Source organism: Lemur catta, chromosome 4 (genome assembly GCF_020740605.2).
Source record: "Lemur catta isolate mLemCat1 chromosome 4, mLemCat1.pri, whole genome shotgun sequence".
NCBI lineage: Eukaryota > Metazoa > Chordata > Mammalia > Primates > Lemuridae > Lemur > Lemur catta.
In genome coordinates this window covers 47,339,635-47,359,165 of record NC_059131.1, presented here as the reverse complement: position 1 = coordinate 47,359,165, position 19,531 = coordinate 47,339,635, and the positions used below count along the sequence as shown (strand labels likewise).

Genomic DNA, 19,531 nt, shown 5'->3' with positions numbered 1-19,531 from the left:
TGAAAGCAAGAGGGGCTCCTTGGTAGCTTGTACAGAGACTCTCATCTCCTAAAGCCAGAGGCAGGAGAAGCTTGAGATGGGGCCCTGTAACTTACTTCTAAAAGTAGCAGGACTCCAAAGTAATTTGAATTCTTAGCGTTGGCAAGTCTGCTACGTCGAGATCAAGGAAGAAGTGAAATCCTGACATGGGATGAACACGTTTGGATCGATGTACTCAAAAGCCTCGGAACTGTAGATCTCTCTAAACCCTCTGGGCCTGCAGAAATGGCCCACTGTTTCTGCTAAGTGCCAGTGCCCCCCAGTTGCCTTAAAATAACACAGAGGCCTCTCAATCTAAACAGCATATGAATGGTCAGGACCAGCCCTGCCACTGGGCAACATGAACCAGCAAACAGTATGGTGTTACAAGTATCAGTGGTGGGAAAAGATGCCACGTGGAACTTATGGCAAGTTCCAATAGGAGAATCACAGTGGAGACCCCCAGGGTGCTGGAGCAAGGCTAGGCTGCCTTCAGTGAAGAAGTTTCCACCATTTGAAAAAATAGCTCCAGGCTGGGCCGAAGGTAGGGAGTTATCTCACTTGATTGTTCATAGTCAGTTACAGATTGAACTCTTTGTTCTACTATTAATAATTTCCCCCCTTCTCACTACTGCACTTGACTAGTCAAAAAATACAAATAAAAATAAAAAATGAAAAAATAGCTCCAGACATGCTACTGCACTCTGAGAGAGACAGAAGAACTGACTATGAGAAATCAAGTGACCATGTGGCCAAGGCTGCCTGCCATGAGATGGTCCCTGCTAAGCCCTGCAGCCACCCAAGACACAATGGAAGGGGCACGTCTGGGATCCGGCAAGAGCAGGGTCAGAAGGCACAACTAGGTGACCCAGGCCCCATGTCCCCCGTCATTGTTGTGCTGATCTCTTCCCTCGGTGCACACCTGTGCAGGAACCCTTGGTAGTCCTTTGCTGGAGTTTGCAGGTAAGTGGACAAGTGCAGCAGCCACAGTCTGAGAAGGTTCTGGTGACCAGAGACTCAGCCTTCAGGCTGTTATTACACACTTGCGGTGGAAAAAGAAGTGGCCTGAGGTAAGAATACATGGGCAGCCCCTGAATAGCTTGGCAGGTTTTTCAAGGGTCTGAAAGAAGAAAGATTGAAAGACAGGGATGAGGGTCTGGGTTACCCCAGCAAGTAAGCCCCCTGGACCCATAGTGGTGCTGGCCAAGGGTCAGGGGACTCCTGGACAGGTGGTGGAAGCAGGAGACCGGAGAGATCAGCTGCCACCTGGAGACCAGCTTCAGGGGCCTGAGGGCTGAGTCTCTCCCACTATCCTTCTCTTATAAGTTTCCCCCAGGAAGAGACCAGCCAGATCTTTGGAGAAGCTGATCCCAGAAGTTTTATTGTATAAAACAAGAGGTCTGAGTGGCATAAGAGGCAGGTTGTTGTGGATGCTGTGGTACACTACCGGGCTCTCCATTCTGGACTGAAGCCCTCCTTCTGCCAGGTGCTAGAGTGTTAGCCGCCAAAGCCTCTCAGCTGAGTCCTTCTCCGGGAACTGCCTTCAGCTGATGTTCACAGATGGCGGCCATACGGCATTTCCTCTCTTCCTGGGTATAAAGCCCAGGCCCCCCTACCTCAAGATGGGACGCCTCTGAAAGTCCATCTCTGCTCCAGTGCTGCCACCGGGTAGCTGCGGCCTCTGTTGTGACTGCGCCTGCTGCTGCTCAGCTCACCTTCACTCCCACCTATGCAGGTACGGGGGCATGGGAGTTACTGTTTCACGGATACAGATTTTCAGTTTGGGAAGATGAAAAAGTTCCAAAGATGGATGGTAGTGATGGTTGCAAAACAACTTAAAGGCATGTAATTCCAGTGAACTGTACACTTAAAAATCTCCCTCAGAGTTCTTTTTTTTTTTTTTTTTTTTTTTGAGACAGAGTCTCGCTCTGTTGCCTGGCTAGAGGGAGTGCCGTGGCATCAGCCTAGCTCACAGCAACCTCAGACTCCTGGGCTCGAGCAATCCTCCTCCTGCCTCAGCCTCCCGAGTAGCTGGGACTACAGGCATGCGCCACCATGCCCGTTTTTTCTATATATATTTTAGTTGGCCAGATAATTTATTTCTATTTTTAGTAGAGACGGGGTCTTGCTCTTGCTCAGGCTGGTCTCGAACTCCTGAGCTCCAACGATCCACCCGCCTCGGCCTCCCAAGAGTGCTAGGATTACAGCCGTGAGCCACCGCACCCGGCCCAGAGTTCTTTTTTCTAGGGAACTTAACAACCTCCATGAATATGGCAAAGATGGCTAGTTCCCACCAATACTCATCCTGTCTTTCTCTTTTCGTATTGGAATTCAGCCAGAGAGGGCAAGGTCTTTTGCAGCTGGTCATGTGATGTGAGACATGTGACTAAGTTCTGGCCAATGAACATGAGAAGTAATATGGGCCACTCCCCAGTCATGCTCTTAAAGTAATAGGCATGTCCTCTGCCTTCGTTCGTGTTGGCTGCAATGCAAATGCAATGGCAGGAGCTGGAGCCAGAGATGGAAGCCACAGGTAGAGGATGATACAGATCCCCACAGTGGTTCAGAGTCAAAGGATTCTACCTGACAAATCCCACAGTCTTGCTCTCTGGGGGAGCACCCACTAAATCCTTATCTAGTGGTTGGTGCCTTGCCCCAGACAGCCTCTGGAGGTCTCTAGACGCACTGATTGTCTTTAAAACAGTTCTAGCAGATTTCATGATGACAGAACCCTAAACAGTCACACAGTGAATGCTATTCAGGTGTTAAAAAGAAGGAGGAGGGCTGGGCTTGGTGGCTCACGCCTGTAATCCTAGTACTCTGGGAGGCTGAGGCAGGTGGATCGTCTGAGCTCAGGAGTTCAAGACCAGCCTGAGCAAGAACAAGACCACATCTCTACTAAAAATGGAAAGAAATTATATGGACAACTAAAAATATATACAGAAAAAATTAGCCGGGCATGGTGGCACATGCCTGTAGTCCCAGCTACTCGGGAGGCTGAAGCATTTGGATTGCTTGAGCCCAGGAGTTGGAGGTTGCTGTGAGCTAGGCTGACGCCACGGCACTCTAGCCTGGGCAACAGAGTGAGACTCTGTCTCAAAAAAAAAAAGGAGGAGGTAGCCCAAGATATATTGATATGAAAAAACCAAGGGGCAGTTCAGTGTCTATAATACACTACTATTTGTATAATAGTATAGGCTAGTGGTAATTTTAGGAAAAAAATTACTAAAAAAAACCTGTATACATATGTAAATATTTATATGTGCACAGAATATCTTGAGAGGGATACCCAAGACTAATGAGGTGCTGCCCTAGGTGGGACATTAAGGGATAAGGTGGCAAAGAAACTAATTTCTTAATGTATGCTGGTTTGAACCTTTGATTTGTGTACTATCTGCAAAGGGCTGCCACATTGTACAACCCAAGGGTGCATTATTCATATTCTAATCTGTGCAAATGACATCCATGGAGTTGTGCTGTATTCGGCCTGTAGAGAAGTATATATCAGTCCTGGTGTGCATGTTTTACGTACTCAAAAGAAAAAAAGTTTAGGAAACTGTATTTACTGTTTGTTCTGTAGTTTGGACAGAACAGCTATTCTCTGAAACCCTCTCAGTTTCATCTCAGTTAAAATATCCTAGGATTTCACAAATATGTCTGGATTGTTATTTACACCTCTGTTACCAGCCATCAATTTAAAATGAGTTTTATTATCATTTTAAAAGATTGCCCACATTTTTCAGGAAATTCCATCAGTGCTGAAATGACCAGGCAGCCATCCCCACCCCCGACAAAAACCACAGTGAGATTAGGGGAGGAGCAACACTAAAACCAGTCCAAGGGTTTAACCCCCACAGTTGAACTTCCCTGGAAGCTGTCAATTATCAATTACTTCACATGGATCAAGAAGCTGAAAATGTTCTTAACTGTTGACCCTCCAAATTCCGCTGCTGTGAATTCTCCATATTATCCTAAGGGAAACATCAGAGATACACCCCAATATGTATGTGTCAGAATGCTCACTGCGGCTTATTTCTCTCCTCTGAAAACAATGGTCTCAAACTAAAGAGCTATAAATATAGGGCTAGTTAAATCTATACGGTCATCTAGGTAATGGAATTCTGTGCAGCCAGATGTTAGAAAAATAATGAAATGGGGAAATGACTATATTATGCTAATAAATGAAAAAATCGAGTTACGAAACAGCAGGTAAGGCATCATCCCAGTTTGGTGTTTTAAAAACGTGTGTAACTGAATGTGGAAAAGATAGTCATCTAAATGTTAATACTGCTTATGTTTGGGAATTGAGCTTGTTATAGATTATTTTTTATTTTCTTCTTTGCGCTTGCCTGCATTTTCCCAAATTACTACAATTAACATGTTTTCTTTTATACTTAAAAAAATGTTACCATCATCACCCAAAATTCAATTTGGAGGATTCTATGAGCACCTCAGTTTGTTCCTCAATAGTCTTCTGTAGTACTCTGAGGCATATTTATTTATTTATTTTTGAGACAGAGTCTCTGTTGCCCGGACTAGAATGCCATGGCATCAGGCTAGCTCCTAGCTCACAGCAACCTCAAACTCCTGGGCTTAAGGGATTCTCCTGCCTCAGCCTCCCCAGCAGCTGGGACTACAGGAATGTACCACCACACCTGGCTAATTTTTTCTATTTTTAGTAGCGACGAGGGTCTCGCTCTTGCTCAGGCTGGTCTAGAACTCCTGACCTCAAGAGATCCTCCCACTGTGGCCTCCCAGAATGCTAAGATTACAGGTATGAGACACTGCACCTGGCCTCATATTTATGAATTAAAGGTGAAACATCAATCCCAGGTTACTAAAGAATTATTCCAACCTGATTATATACTACAAGGAGGCAGGTAGGGGTACAGGGTGGCATATGGTAAAGGAGGCAAGAAACAGTGGAAATGACATTGTTACCTCTGTCACAGGTTTTCCTACCAGAAAGAGTCATCTAACAATTTTCTAGCTAAATGAGGTATTTTACATTTATAGAGATGACAAACTTCACTATTCATTAGGACCACATGCTTTTTTTGATATTCCTAAGAGGCTTTGAAATCCAAAATATATGCTGTTTAGCAACCTTAGTCTAGACTAAAGAATAATAGCTCTCCCTTAAATTATATATAAATATCTTTTAAAATTAGCGTTAGACAAGGGGAATTTTTAAAAATAGAAACTATGGGTCAGAATCAACTTCTTTAACTCACTACAGTCCTTATAAAACATTTATGGATCTGATTGAAGGATTATTTTAGACACATTTGTGTATAACATAAATATAAGCTAACTGTAAAAAATGTAATAATAAAACAGTGAGTACTAAGAAGCCCAGCAGATAGCATAAATAATTTATTCAATCAAAACTGCCAAGATATATATTGTAAAAGGTAACTTCCCTGACCTTTCCCCCATGAAGAAAAATCTCTTGAATATTTACTTTTTCTTTTTTTAATTTAATTTTTATGTTTTTTATTTTTTATTTCAGCATATTACAGGGATAAAAATGTTTAGGTTACATATATTGCCTTCACCCCACCTAAGTCAGACCTTCAAGCGTGTCTATCCCCCAGATGGTACGCACCACACCCATAAGGCGTGAATATACCCATCCCCTCCTCCCCCCTCCACCTGCCCAACACCCGATGAATGCCACTACTATATGTGCACTCAAGTGTTGATCAGTTAATACCAATTTGATGGTGAGTACATGTGGTGCTTGTTTTTTCATTCTTGTGATATTTCACTTAGTAGAATGGGCTTCAGCTCTATCCAGGATAATACAAGAGGTGTTAGATCACCATTGTTTTTTGTGGCCAAGTAGAACTCCATGGTATACATATAACCACATTTTATTAATCCACTCATGTGTTGATGGGCACTTGGGTTGTTTCCACATCTTTGCAATTGTGAATTGTGCCGCTATAAACATTCTAGTGCAGATGTCTTTTTTATAGAATGTCTTTTGTTCTTTTGGGTAGATGCCCAGTAATGGGATTGCTGGATCAAATGGTAGCTCTACTTGTAACTCTTTGAGGTATCTCCATATTGCTTTCCACAGAGGTTGTACTAGTTTGCAGTTGCAATGTCTTGAATATTTAAGTCAAAATTCACAATTAAAGCATCACTAGCAAAGACTTAACTTAGTAATAATTACAAAAATTAAAATTGCTGGAGAGATTGATGTCATACACATTAACCGGAAGCTAGATTGTAAACTGTGTGTCCACGCATGTCATTAAACTGAAGCAAAAAAGATAAGTAAGGTGTAGTGAGAGGCACCTAATCTCGACACTCCACCCAGCACACTTCTGCAAGCATCTCTGACATGGGAGGAGTGTGCTGACATCAGAGGCTTACGGAAAACAAGGCCTTCAAAGCTATGTGGGTGTGTACCTCCTCCAGTAATTCTCTCTGTAAGAGCAACATGAAACCTCCCCTCCCTCCAAATACAGCTGGAATGTTGGTCTCAACATTCAATCTTCGCTGGGTACTAAGGCTCCAAGACACTAACTGATCAAATACCTGTTGGCTGCCTTGGATCCGAAATAGTATATTTTCCCCCTTCACCAACATCAGATGAAAAGGACAGCAGGAAATGTTTGTCTTCGCTTGCCTTTGTCCCTGCTCCTGTGAAAATGGCTCCCGTCAGGAAGAGGTGTTTGCGCCAGAGAAGTTGACTCTGTAGTCATATTGGCCTTGAATTCAATCAGAATAGACTTTTGTCAAGTGTGGTGCTAAAGGTTCTTGACTATCGGTAGCATGTAGTGCAGAGGCAGAAGTCTGTGAAGCCAAACTTTTCATCGAAGACCTCTAAGGCAGTGGTTCCTGACTTAGGGCCCGTAGTGGGAGGGCCTGCGGCCAGACTTACCACCATGAGTTAGAATCCAGACATGTGCGAAGTCCAGAACAAACTGCACCAGACTATCATTAATGCGTTCTCTGGAAGGTGAGTTTATAGGAGATTATCTGTTTTATGCTCACTGTTATAGCTCTAGTACAGGGTCTTACACAAAGTTAGCGCTTCACAAATAGTTGTTGAATGAATAAATACTCCTCTGTGATGTTTAATTTTTTTAAAAACATGAGCCTGTTATCTTTGAAATCATAAAGAAAAAGATTTGGCTGAACACAGTGACCTGTAATCCTAGCACTCTGGGAGGCCAAGGGGGAAGGATTGCTTGAGGCTAGGAGTTCAAGACCGGCCTGAGCAAGTGTGAGACCCTATCTCTACAAAAAATAGAAAAACTAGCCAGGGCCTGGTTGGCGCACACCTGTAGTCCTAGCACTGAAGCAGGAGGATCGCTTGAGCCCAGGAGTTGGAGGTTGCAGTAAACTATGATGACGCCACTGCACTCTAGCCTGGGCAACAGAGTGAGACTCTGTCTCAAAAAAAATAAATAAATAAAACAAACAAAAAAAACTTTCTAGAGAATTTTCCCTAGATGAAAACCTAATTATTTTTTCTTCCACAGTCTTTATTTAAAAGAATGTAATTTTTGAGTGCAAATATTACTCAATATATACAAGTTTGACAAAACTCACCCAACTTAAAGTGTCTAAATCAGATAACTGATTCACCAACAACCTATTTCAGAGACTTTCCAGGTATCTCCACTACCTGTTTCAGTAAACACACTCCACTATTCCTGCACTGTTTGCTTTCCTGTGTACCTTACACACAGATGCATTTGTCTCTCACACCCTTGGTCCCTTCCCCATCCTGTCCAGAAAGCAATAATGAAACTCAGCAGCTTTTTCTCAAGTGAAATGTACTGTGTTCCTTGCAAGCAATCCTCAGCTTGCACACCAGCTAGGCCAAATGTTAGTTAGAAGGCAATTGGGGTGGAAGGATGCAAAACAAAGTTGTCTTAAAAACCATACTACAAATGATAGTTGGAGTCTAAGCCCACCCCACAAAGTTGGATTCACATATATTTAAAACCATACAAATTTTGGTATATAGATATAGTAGGCACTCTGTGTGTACTTGTTGAATGAATGAATATTACGAGTGCTTCTTAGCCAGAGGAATTTGTAGACTGAGACTCAGTGTCACTCTACCTGTCCAGGAAGGCAGCTTCTCCACTGCTAGCATCTGGCAGCTCTTGGTACCTGAAGGCCTCACAGATGGGTGTTGGTAACTCAGAAGATGCCTGTATTGGTGTCTTAGACAAAGATGTTCTGGTTGTGGCCAGGTGCAGTGGCTCACACCTGTAATCCTCGAAGTGTAGGAAGCAGAGGCAGGAGGATCGCTTGAGATCATGAGTTTGAAACCAGCCTGAGCAAGAAAAGACTCCATCTCTACAAGAAATAGAAAAATTAGCTGGTGCAGTGGTGCGGGCCTGTAGTCCCAGCTGCTTGGGAGGCTGAGGCAGGAGGATTGCTTGAGCCCAGTAGTTTGAGGTTGCAGTGAGCTATCATGATGTCACTGCACTCCAGGCAGAGCAACAAAGTAAGACTCTGTCTCATTAAAAAAAGAAAAAAAGGTTCCCATGTTTCTGAAATGAATAACCAAATGATTGAAGGTAAAGGCTTCCATTTCCAGTAACATAGCAAGTAGTATATCCAACACTGACCCTTTTGGAAACAACTAAGATTGCTGGTTTAAATACCAAAAACATCTTTTAAAGAAACAGCTTGCAATATATAGTAAGGAAAATATTGTGCTAAAATCTAAGAGAAGAATGCCAAAGAGATAAGTAGAGCATTAAAGCTACTTTTTAAAAAATATTTTAATTTTTTTTTTTTTTTGAGACAGAGTCTCACTCTGTTGCCCAAGTTAGAGTGCCGTGGTGTCAGCCTAGCTCACAGCAACCTCAAACTCCTGGGCTCAAGCAATCCTCCTGCCTCAGCCTCAGTCCCGAGTAGCTGGGACTACAGGCATTCGCCACCATGCCCGGCTAATTTTTCTATATATATTTTTAGTTGTCCATATAATTCCTTTCTATTTTTAGTAGAGATGGGGTCTCACTCTTGCTCAGGTTGGTCTCAAACTCCTGAGCTCAAATGATCCTCCCGCCTTGGCCTCCCAGAATGCTAGGATTACAGGTGTGAGCCACCATGCCCTTGAAGCTACTTTTGAGGAAATTTGCCAAACTCAGCCAATTTGAACTTCAGTTTTCATGGAAAACAGGCCAGGACCCATCCAAGATGGGCAAATAGGAGACCCTGGTCTCATAAAATTTGGACTAGAAGTGGACCCATTCCCACTCTACCCCCAGTGGACAGCAGGGAAAGTTACTGAGCAGCGTGGTAGAAGGAACTGTCCCCAAAAGTTGTAACCACAGACCATCCCTAGTATAGATTCCCAGACCACATTTATATTACCTGGGTAGTCCTATAAACCTCAGGCTATGAATTCAGTTTAAATCCATGCAGTACTGACAGAAAGTGGCGAAGTGATGCTGCGTGGCTTCTGATGCTAGGTCAGAAAAGACCATGGAACTTCCACCTGGTTCTTGTGGAATGTTCACTTTCAGGAGACTCTGTCTCAGAACCCAGCTCCCTTGAAGCCCAAACCATATGTGGGCGCACCAGTTATAGACCCAGCTGAGTTCAGCCTTTGAGACCTTCTGGTCCAGGCACCAGATACGTAAATGGAGAAGCCTGTGGATGACTTTACCCCTCAGCCAAATGAGTCACTGTCTGGGTTGAAGTCTTTGCCTTTGAGGACCCAAACATTGTAGAGCAGTGACAAGCCTTCCCTGTTGTACTCTATGCATATAATAAGCAAAATAAAATGGTTATTACTTTATACCACTAAGTTTGAGATGGTTTTTGATGTGCCAGTTGTAATCAGAACAGATTTTATTACCTGGAAATAGGATGCTGCCATAAGAAATGCCTAAAACATGTGGCATTAGCTTTGGGACTGGGTGGCAGACAGAAGCAGAGAGAGCCTTTGAGAAGTTTGCTAACAGAACCCTGAAAGGACTCCAGAAGACTGTCAGTGAGGGCTTAAAGGAAAATAAGAAAATTATTGGAAGCTGGAAGAAAAGAGGGAGGCTTTCTACATAGCAGTGGAAAGTTTAGTAACACTGTTGCCTGCCGCAACGTGGAATTTAGAGTATGTACCTAATGAACTCAATGATGTAGCTAAGGAGGTTTCTGGGAAGAGTGTTGAAAGTTCCAGCTGGTTTCTTTTAGCTAAGATGGTAAGATTGAGAGAGAGAGAGGTGAGCTAAAAAAAAGGAACTATTTTTAGCAGAACTATAAAGGACTTGCTGAGTTTGAAAAATAAAAATGTTCCCAGCTGTCCCAGAGGGCAAAAAATTTTCAAATTTAAAAATGATTTCAGAGCAAAGGTGAAAGCTAGGGTGGGCCTGCAAGATATAATATCTTGATAAGTCCCAGCAAAGATTTAAGATGAGTCTTCATAGAAACTTTCAGCTAGGCAAAAACTTTCTAAGGATCTTAAAGATGTGCCTCATACATGCTCCCTATTAAAAATAGGGCTTCTAGCAATATTATGGGCATTGTCCCTCAGCAGCCTCACAGAGGGTTCAAGAGTTCCCCTTCTGCAGTATAACTCTGCTACCACTCCATCAAGAGGTGGAGTCAAATTCCCCTTCCCTTGAATCTGGAATAGCCTATGTCTCTCTTACAAGCAATAGAATGTGGCAGAAGTGATGTTGCCTGAGTTCAGAGTCTGGGTTAGAAAAAAGCCATGCAGCTTCTATTTAGTTCTCTTGGAATGCTTACTCTCAGATGCTGCCTTTTGGAAGCCAGCCACCGTACTATGAGAAGCCCAAGCACATGGAGAAGCCATAAGTATGTGTCCCGGTCAACAGTCCAGCCGAGGCCAGCCTTTGTGCATATGAGTCATGAAACATTCAGATTATCACAGCTCTCAACCGTTCAAGTCACCCCCAGCATTTGAGTCTTCCCAGCTGTGGCCCCAGACAGCACACCATGAACCACAGGTAAATCATCTCCATCATCCCCTACACAAACTCCTAACCCACAGAGTTTGAGCATAATAAGATAGTTATTTTTTTTTTACACCACTAAATTTGGAGTAGTTTCATATACAGCAGTAGAAACCAGAATAGGAATCATGACACATTCAAAGAACCAAAAGAAGGTAGTATGACAGATAAAAGTTTGATACTCAAAGTAACAACCATCTTTGTTTTCTATCATCAGAAATCAAAATCAAGATGAAGAAAAAAGCAAGATCGTCTGAGACAGGTATGGTTGGGAAAATCATGAATATGCAGCTTATACCTCATATAACCCCTAAACCAAGCAGAGCACATAACTCATTTTCTGTATTTCATATGCATTGCAGAGATAGAGTCTCTAGCCCTACTCGGGTTTGCGTTACATCAGGCTTCCTTACAAAGCAGGGCCTGATGAAGGCAGCTGGCACTTCACCCTGAGCAACAATCCAACAGATGTAGAAACTGGCCCTCCACATGTTCCTGTTCTGCTCCTTGTGAAAGCCAGGCAACTGCTGCAAACCCTGGGACTGAGACTGTTCCATCTCACCTACAGCAAAACAGTCTCTCTTCTAGTGGCCCTAGTTGTTTGATCATTGGAAATGAAGAAGTAGGAAATTTTATACAATTTCTTTTGGCCCAAATGTGATTCCCCTGTCCCCTGAGCCATTCTCCCATGTGGGTATCAATTTCAAGGACAGGCTGCCATGGCCCATTCTACCCAATATTAATTATGTAATTACGAATTCTAAATCAGGAGGCATTAGATCTTTAGGTCATTTATACATGGTTTTCATTTTGGAATGTGCTCAGGGTGCAGGACAAATGCCTGCTGACCCTATGTTTATTTTTTCAGCTGCTGATTGAAGTTCTGGTCCAGTTATAATAGATGGGAATGCCAATGTCTTGTCCATTTTCAGCTTTATTGCAAATCTTGCATTGCATAGAGGTCATATTTCTACTCTCAGCATGTAAAATAAAAGTAATGTTTAAGTCTGTGTTTCCAAAGTAAATATCATTGTGTTTACCCCCCACCTCCACCCCATAGAACTATTTAAAAATAAAAAGACATAAATATGGAAAAATAATATTCCAAGCTTCTTGGGGAATATTAATATGAGACTTTTTAAAAATTATAAAGGCTTTTTAAAAAATATTCAATTCTATTATCTGTGGCCACTATTCTTCCTATAGTATCTTACACCTCCCTAACTAAATAACAGTACTCCTTTTTCTATGTATTTATTCAATCATTTAATAAATATTGATTGAGTGTCTACTGTGAGCCAGATATCAGGGACACAAGAGTGCTCAAGACAGACAAAAGGAGGTTCTTGCCTTCATGGCACCTACACTCGGTTTCAGGGACACAGATAGCAAACAAGTAAATAAAAAGATAAGAAAATGTCACACTGGGAAAAATGTTTTAAAGAAAATAAGCAGAGTAATGAGCAACTAGGAGAGGTCACTTTAGGCAGGGTGTTTGATTTGTGCCTGGGTTTTTTTTTTTGGCAGCATTAGGATTTATTAGAATGCTCGTTGATACAGGCACTGGGCTTGCCCATGGTGCTCTTGATGTATAAAGCCCAGATGTTCTGCCGATTCTTCTTGAGCAATGACACCAAAAAGTTAACAGCCAGGTGAATGCTGTACACCAGCTCACCATCTGTCATCTTCACATGCCCAATGGCCACAGGCAGACATAGAACCTTCTTCATCTGGAACTTCACCTTGTGGACTTCACCTCATCAACTTTGGCTACCCATGTTTTCATTGTATGTCAGCAGGGAAGCCCAGGTCTTAATTTATAAAGGTGACTGAGTGGCAACCCTGGGGGGGAGACTAATGCCACTGAAAGAATTTATTACTCACAGTTCCTGAGAGAAGGGGGCACGCCGCACAGTGCAGGGCCATACCAGGAAGCCCCAGGTTTGTTCGGGAGGGAGAAACAGGAGCGAGGGGAAAGGATGGTCCAGAGCCTTTACTGTGTTTTCCAAAGGCAAGGCAGGCAGGGCAGGGTAAATAGCTGAGCATTGTTTGGGTTGAATAATGCCAGCGAGCTCTGGATTATAGGGATGGTCTTTAGTTGTCCAGTACCTGGCCCTGGGCTGGTTTAGGGGATGGGAAATATTGGCCTGGTATGTGAGAGTTAGATAAAGGAGGAGGTAGGGATATGGATTGGTTGGAGGGTGTGTAATATGATTTTTTGTGCATCTGTGATAGTGGATTACAGAGAGATATAAACAACTTTGGTCCTTAATTTGGCCCTGTGATTGGTGGATGCCGGGTAGACAAATACACAATCTAAGAAAACACAGAACAACATTCAGGGAAGGCCTTTCTGAGGAGCAAGATTTAAGCTGAGACCTAGAATATGTGAAGGAGCCAGCCATGCAAAGAGCCTGAGGAGAGAGCTACAGGTGGAGGGAACAGCAGTTGCAGAAGCCCTAGGGCAGAAAGGGCTGGGAAGAAGCCAGAACGGAGCTAGAGAGGTAGGCAGAGGCCAGGTCATGAAAGGCCTATGGGCTTTCCCACTGCAGAGATTTTTACCAAGGGAGTGAAATGATCAGGTTTATTTCATTTTATTTTTACTTTTTTAGAGACAGGCTCTCACTCTGTCACCCAGGCTGAAGTGCAGTGGCACGATCATAGCTTACTATACCCTTGAACTCCTGGGCTCAGGTGATCCTCCTGCCTCAGTCTCCCAAGTAGCTAGGACACAGGTGCACCCCACAACGCCTAGCTAATATTTCACTTTTTGCAGAGATGGAGTCTGGCTATGTTGCCCGACCTGGTCACGAACTCCTGGCCTCAAGTGATCCTCTGGACTTGGCCTCCCAAATGCTTGGATTACAGGCATGAGCTACTGTGCCTGGCCAGGTTAGTTTTCAATACACTTTGGCCGATGTGAGAAATGGATGGAGGTGGGCTTAGGGAATAAGACAGTAAGCTGAAGACTGATTAGAAGACTACTACAGTTCATGAGAAGAGGTTGCTTCTCTCATGCCATAAACAAAATGCATGTTTTGAATGTTTTTTTCAGGTAATGGTTACAGATTTGCATTGATTAATTCACATCCATTGTAACATAGCTGGCTAATAGGTATTCAACAAATGTTATATCCTTCTCTTAACGTCTTTGTCTCATCAGCTGAATGAATCGCCATGTTCAAACTTTGAAAATTCGTTAAGTGCATCAATTTAATGCAACAAATGTTTGTGAGCACCTGATATGTGTAAGGCACTGTGTTAAAATTTGGATATTCAAAAATAAGTGACATTTGCTTCCAGCTCTTCAAGAAACCCAGAACAAGCAGGTAGCCTCCCAGAGGTGAGCAAATCAGTAACAAGATGTTGCTTTGCCTTGCTTTCCTTGTGCAAGTGGAATGACCCTTCGGAGGCCTGGGAGTAGAATGGTTCTATAGACCTCTGGGGGGGTTGGGGAGAGGAGAAAAATCAGAAAGACTCAAATAATGTCAGATATAGAAAGAGAATTTTTATCTTTAACCTCATTTAATCTATGCAGCCCTCCCTTGGGAGGTGGAGCTCTGGCAACTGGCGAGTGGGACTTTGCCTTTACTTCCTGATACTTGGAATGGTAGAAGCTAGTGAACAAAAGAGGTCCTCTGACTTCAAGGAAGGTTTAGAGTCAGCTCTTTCATGAATAAGTGACTTCTTCAATCAAACAAAGTATTTTCCACAATGCAATACCACATAACCTTCCCTTGCCAAATAAAAACAACTTCCACAAATTATGACATTACTTTAAATGTGGTCACGTCTCAATTATGACCACACGCTGGGATCACCTGGGAAGCTTAAAAAAATACTGATGTCTGTATCTCAGCCTAGAGATTTTTTTTTTTTTTTAGCTTTTTTTTAAGCAGGGGAGAGGGGGGCATTCAATTTCCTTTTTTTTTTTTTTTTTGGAGACAGAGAGTCTCGGAGCTCCCTGCAACCTCAAACTCCTGGGCTCAAGGGATCCTCCTGCCTCAGCCTCCCGAGTAGCTGGGACAACAGGTGCACACCACGACACCCAGCTAATTTTCCTATTTTTAGTAGAGACAGGGTCTCACTCTTGCTCAGGCTGGTTTTGAACTCCTGAGCTCAAGCAATCCTCCCTCCTGAGCCTCTCAGAGTGCTAGGATTACAGGCATGAGCCACTGCACCCTGGGCAGCCCTAGAGATTCTTACTGAATGGGTCTGAGGTATATCCTGGGCATTGGTATTTTTCAAAGTTGCTTTCCAGATGATTTTAATGAGCAGTCAGGTTAGAAACTACTGGTCTGCTATCCCCTTAAAGAGTTGTTCTTGGGGCCAGGGAATAAATTATAGGTTCAAAATATAGCAACCTGTGTCCACAGATTAGATCTGGTTTTCTAACCGTGCACTGCCATAGTTGCCTATACTTTTCCTTCATAAGATTTAAATGGGTTGTAATTGTGTGTGTGAGAGAGAGAGAGAGAAAGAGAGAGGTTGTTTTTCTGTCAGTCTTCCCAGTGGAGTGTGAGCTTCATGAGGGTGAGGCATCTGTGCACCAAGGCAGTCAGTCTGCACTGGGATCCCAGTTCCATCACTTGCTAGCTGGGGGACCTTAGATAAATTCTTTAACAATCTGTATCTCAGTTTCCTCAACTACAAAATGGGATTGTTGCAAAATTAGGGTGGTTCTGAGAATCATATGAGATGTGTGGTAGTTTAAAAATATGTGTGCATATTCTTCTGCACTCTTCCCTCCAAAATATGGACCTGAATTTCTCTTCACCTGAGTATAAGTGGACTTAGCAACTAACAAATAGAATATTACCGAAGTGATAGCATCTTTGAGATTAGGACATAAAAGGCAGAGGTCCAGGTGGCAAGGAACTGAGGCCTCCTGCCAACAGCCCTGTGAGGGAGCCTTCTTGGAATTGGAGCCTCCAGCCCCAGCCAAGCCTTCCGATGACTGCAGTCTTGGATGGCAACCTCCTGAGAGGCCCTGAACCAGAACCAATCGGTTAAACCATTCCAGAATCCCTTACCCGCAGAAGCTGAGATAATAAATGCTTATTATTAAGCCATTACGTTTTAGGGTAATTTGTTACCCAGAAATAGATAACCAATGCAAGATGAAAATGTAAAAGCACTCAAAACATACATAGAAAGCACACAGTAAGTGTTGATCATTGTTGTTACTGCTGTTCTGCTTTGTATCCTTAGCACCTAACACTTGCTACCTAGTAGGAGCTCAATACACGGCATGCAAGCGAAAGAATAAATGAATGTACACACAAAGGAAAAATGAAGGATGGAGGCAATCATCCATGCCAGTTGTTTCTGAAGTTACTTGAGCAAGGTCATTTTCGAACAAAAGCTTACTCCATGTTATCAGTCAGGGTTGAGTCAAGAAAATAGAAATGCAGTATTTCAAACAGAAGGAAGTTGATACTAGGAATTGATTGCGTAGGCAATGGAAGACCTGAGAAACCAAACAGGGAAGAGTAAGGCCCCCTAGAGATTCACTATTGTCTCTAGAGCTGGAGGGACAATGAGAAGAAGTTGAATGATCAGGTTCCAGAAGTTGGGGCCATCCATAGAGGGACCACAGGAGGAGGGTTGTTGGAGCAGAGCCAAGAAAAAGAAGCCATCTGAGACAGAGACAGAGAGACAGAAACATGGTGGCTTCTTCCTTTCTCTTACCCATTTGTTTCCATGGGTGCATCGCATTGGCCAAATCACCCTAGAAGACAGCTAGCAAGAGAGCCTGGGAAATGAATGTAGTTCCCTGTGGAACTGAGCAGAGCAGAAGGGTGAGGAATGGATCTGAGAGGAAAATATATGTCCATAATTAATATATATAATTAATGTATGTGTTTGGGTATATGAATATATAAATATATAGATGCATAGTGAGACAATGATAAAATGCAAATGGAAAAAATGACCAGCACACACCAGTAACAAATAAAAATAAAAGCACTATTTTATTTATTTTATAAGTGTAAATGCAAAGCATGGGCCGGGCATGGTGGCTCACACCTGTAATCCTAGCACTCTGGGAGGCAGGAGGCAGGAGGATTGCGTGAGCTCAGGAGCTCGAGACCAGCCTGAGCAAGAGCCAGACCCTGTCTCTACTAAAAATAGAAACAATTAACCAGGCAACTAAAAATAGAAACAAAAAATTAGCTGGGCATGGTGGCGAGCACCTGTAGTCCCAGCTGCTTGGGTGGCTAAGGCAGGAGGGTCGCTTGAGCTCAGGAGTTTGAGGTTGCTGTGAGCTAGGCTGACGCCAGGGCACTCTAGCCCAGGCAACAGAGCGAGAAAAAAAAAATTATGTTGCTGAAATCTGACTATTCATATTCTTAACCAAGAGATCATACATAAGAAAAAATATCAAAAGATTTTTTAAAAAGATTTGAGTAAAACCAGACTTCAAGTAGCACCTATTTATGGAGACTTCTAAAGGACAGAGGAAAACAACACAGTTCATTTGGGGTCAAAAAACTTCCCTGGACCATTCATTCTCTGCCTGGGTCTCTGAGAGACGCTAACCCCTTAAACCCCAAACGCTTTCCAGAAGTTAGCCCTTCCCAAGGTTCTCAAAGGTAGGACACTGGAGGGCAGAGCCCATCCTAGACACCTTCAGAACTGTAGCCTTAGCACAACACAAACCTCTACCGAGAAAGTGGATTGGTAGAGAAATTTGCATTCCAACATTGATAGAAAAATCTCCATTCATACTGAACTGTAATCAGAAACCAAGGACATTCATACATCTTGGAAGAGACATTTTGGATTTCCCAATGAAATGCTAGAAGGAATTCCTCAAAACTGAAATTGTTACCCTCAAATCTAGGAAATTTAACTTTATGTTTGCAAATGGATATTATGGGCATTGCTTTGTTATGCAGGGCATACATCGCTCTAATTATATGGAAATGGGTCACCAAAGAACCACATGGTAACCATCATGCAATCTGAGAGTAATTATCAGCTACTTTCGGCTAAACCACAGCCACACAATAAAATATTAAAATTGTAAACAATATACTGATTAATCTGTTACCTCTTTAAGCAGTGTTTTACTAGGTGCATATGCCTTGGGAGAAGGAAATGTTTCATCAAAAAATTTTCAATTTCCCCAAACAAAAGGACTTCAAAACAAAAGAAAGAAATGCTGAGAGACCCTAAATAGCATCTAGCCAAAAAAGCTGAACTGCCTGTTTTTGCCTAAAGGAAATTGTAAAATATTAGATAGCCAGCTTTGGGGACAATGGAGCCAGAATGTTAGTCAACCCTGTTAATATTGCTAATTCATTCAAAATAAAAAGAACCCTGCTGGTGGGACTGCAAACTAGTACAACCTCTGTGGAAAGTAATATGGAGATACCTCAAAGAGCTACAAGTAGAATTACCATTTGATCCAGCAATCCCATTACTGGGCATCTACCCAAAGGAACAAAAGACATTCTATAAAAGAGATATCTGCACTAGAATGCTTATAGCGGCACAATTCACAATTGCAAAGATGTGGAAACAACCCAAGTGCCCATCAATATATGAGTGGATTAATAAAATGCAGTCTATGTATACCATGGAGTTCTACTCAGCCACAAAAAACAATGGTGATCTAATACCTCTTGTACTATTACGTACAGAGCTGGAGCCCATTCTACTAAGTGAAATATCTCAAGAATGGAAAAACAAGCACCACATGGACCCACCATTGAATTGGTACTAACTGATCAACACTTGAGTGCACATATAGTAGTAACATTCATTGGGTGTTGGGCAGGTGGAGGGGGGAGGAGGGTCTGGCTATATTCACACCTAATGGATGCAGTGCACACCGTCTGGGGGATGGACATGGTTGAAGCTCTGACTCAGGTAGGCAAAGGCAATATATGTAACCTAAACATTTGTATCCCCATAATTTGCTGAAATAAAAAAAAAAAGAAGCAGCAAAAAAACAAACATTAAAACCAGAAAAACTTCTAAGGTTCAGAGGATCACATCTTTGGGGAATACTTCCTATGAAATGGCACACCTTCAAATTACACATTTGTGGAAGGCAGTTTTATAGTTATCCATTTACCGTTCTTTGTGGCATTTACAAACAAGGCGCCCAGGAAGAAAACATACGTATGCAGCAGAGCTACTATATGAAACACTCATATTTCCTTCTTCAATATTAAAAAGAAAAATTTTCTGGCTGGGTGATTTACAGAAATGTTTTCTCTAAGTAAATCTTCTCTGCCTACTAAACCCCAGTGACACTTTGCTTGTGAGAGCACATCTGATCAGCTAGAGATGCTTCTCTCTCTGAGATGCAGCCAAAAGAAAAAAAAAAAAAGAAAATGGAAAGAAATTCTAACAAAAAACGTTAGTACTCATCCTCAAAATATCATCAGTTGTCAGTAACTAATGGCTGTTGTATTGATTAATAGCTTTAAGTAAATAGTGGGCAGTTAATGCTATAACAAACCACGGGGGTTTGCTGCACCAATAATTCTGTGAAACTACCAACTTTCAAGTACCTATTGCTGAAATAAACCATATCCTTTAGC

General features: G+C 42.5%; 1 long non-coding RNA gene across 1 annotated transcript; it reads left to right on the top strand.

Moving 5' to 3' along the window:
- Positions 1–674: 674 nt before the first annotated feature.
- On the top strand, positions 675–11,445 carry LOC123636951. Its single transcript, XR_006734710.1, has 4 exons — positions 675–1,753; positions 10,753–10,967; positions 11,191–11,235; positions 11,336–11,445. It is a non-coding gene; the product is annotated as an uncharacterized LOC123636951 (long non-coding RNA).
- Positions 11,446–19,531: the final 8,086 nt, after the last annotated feature.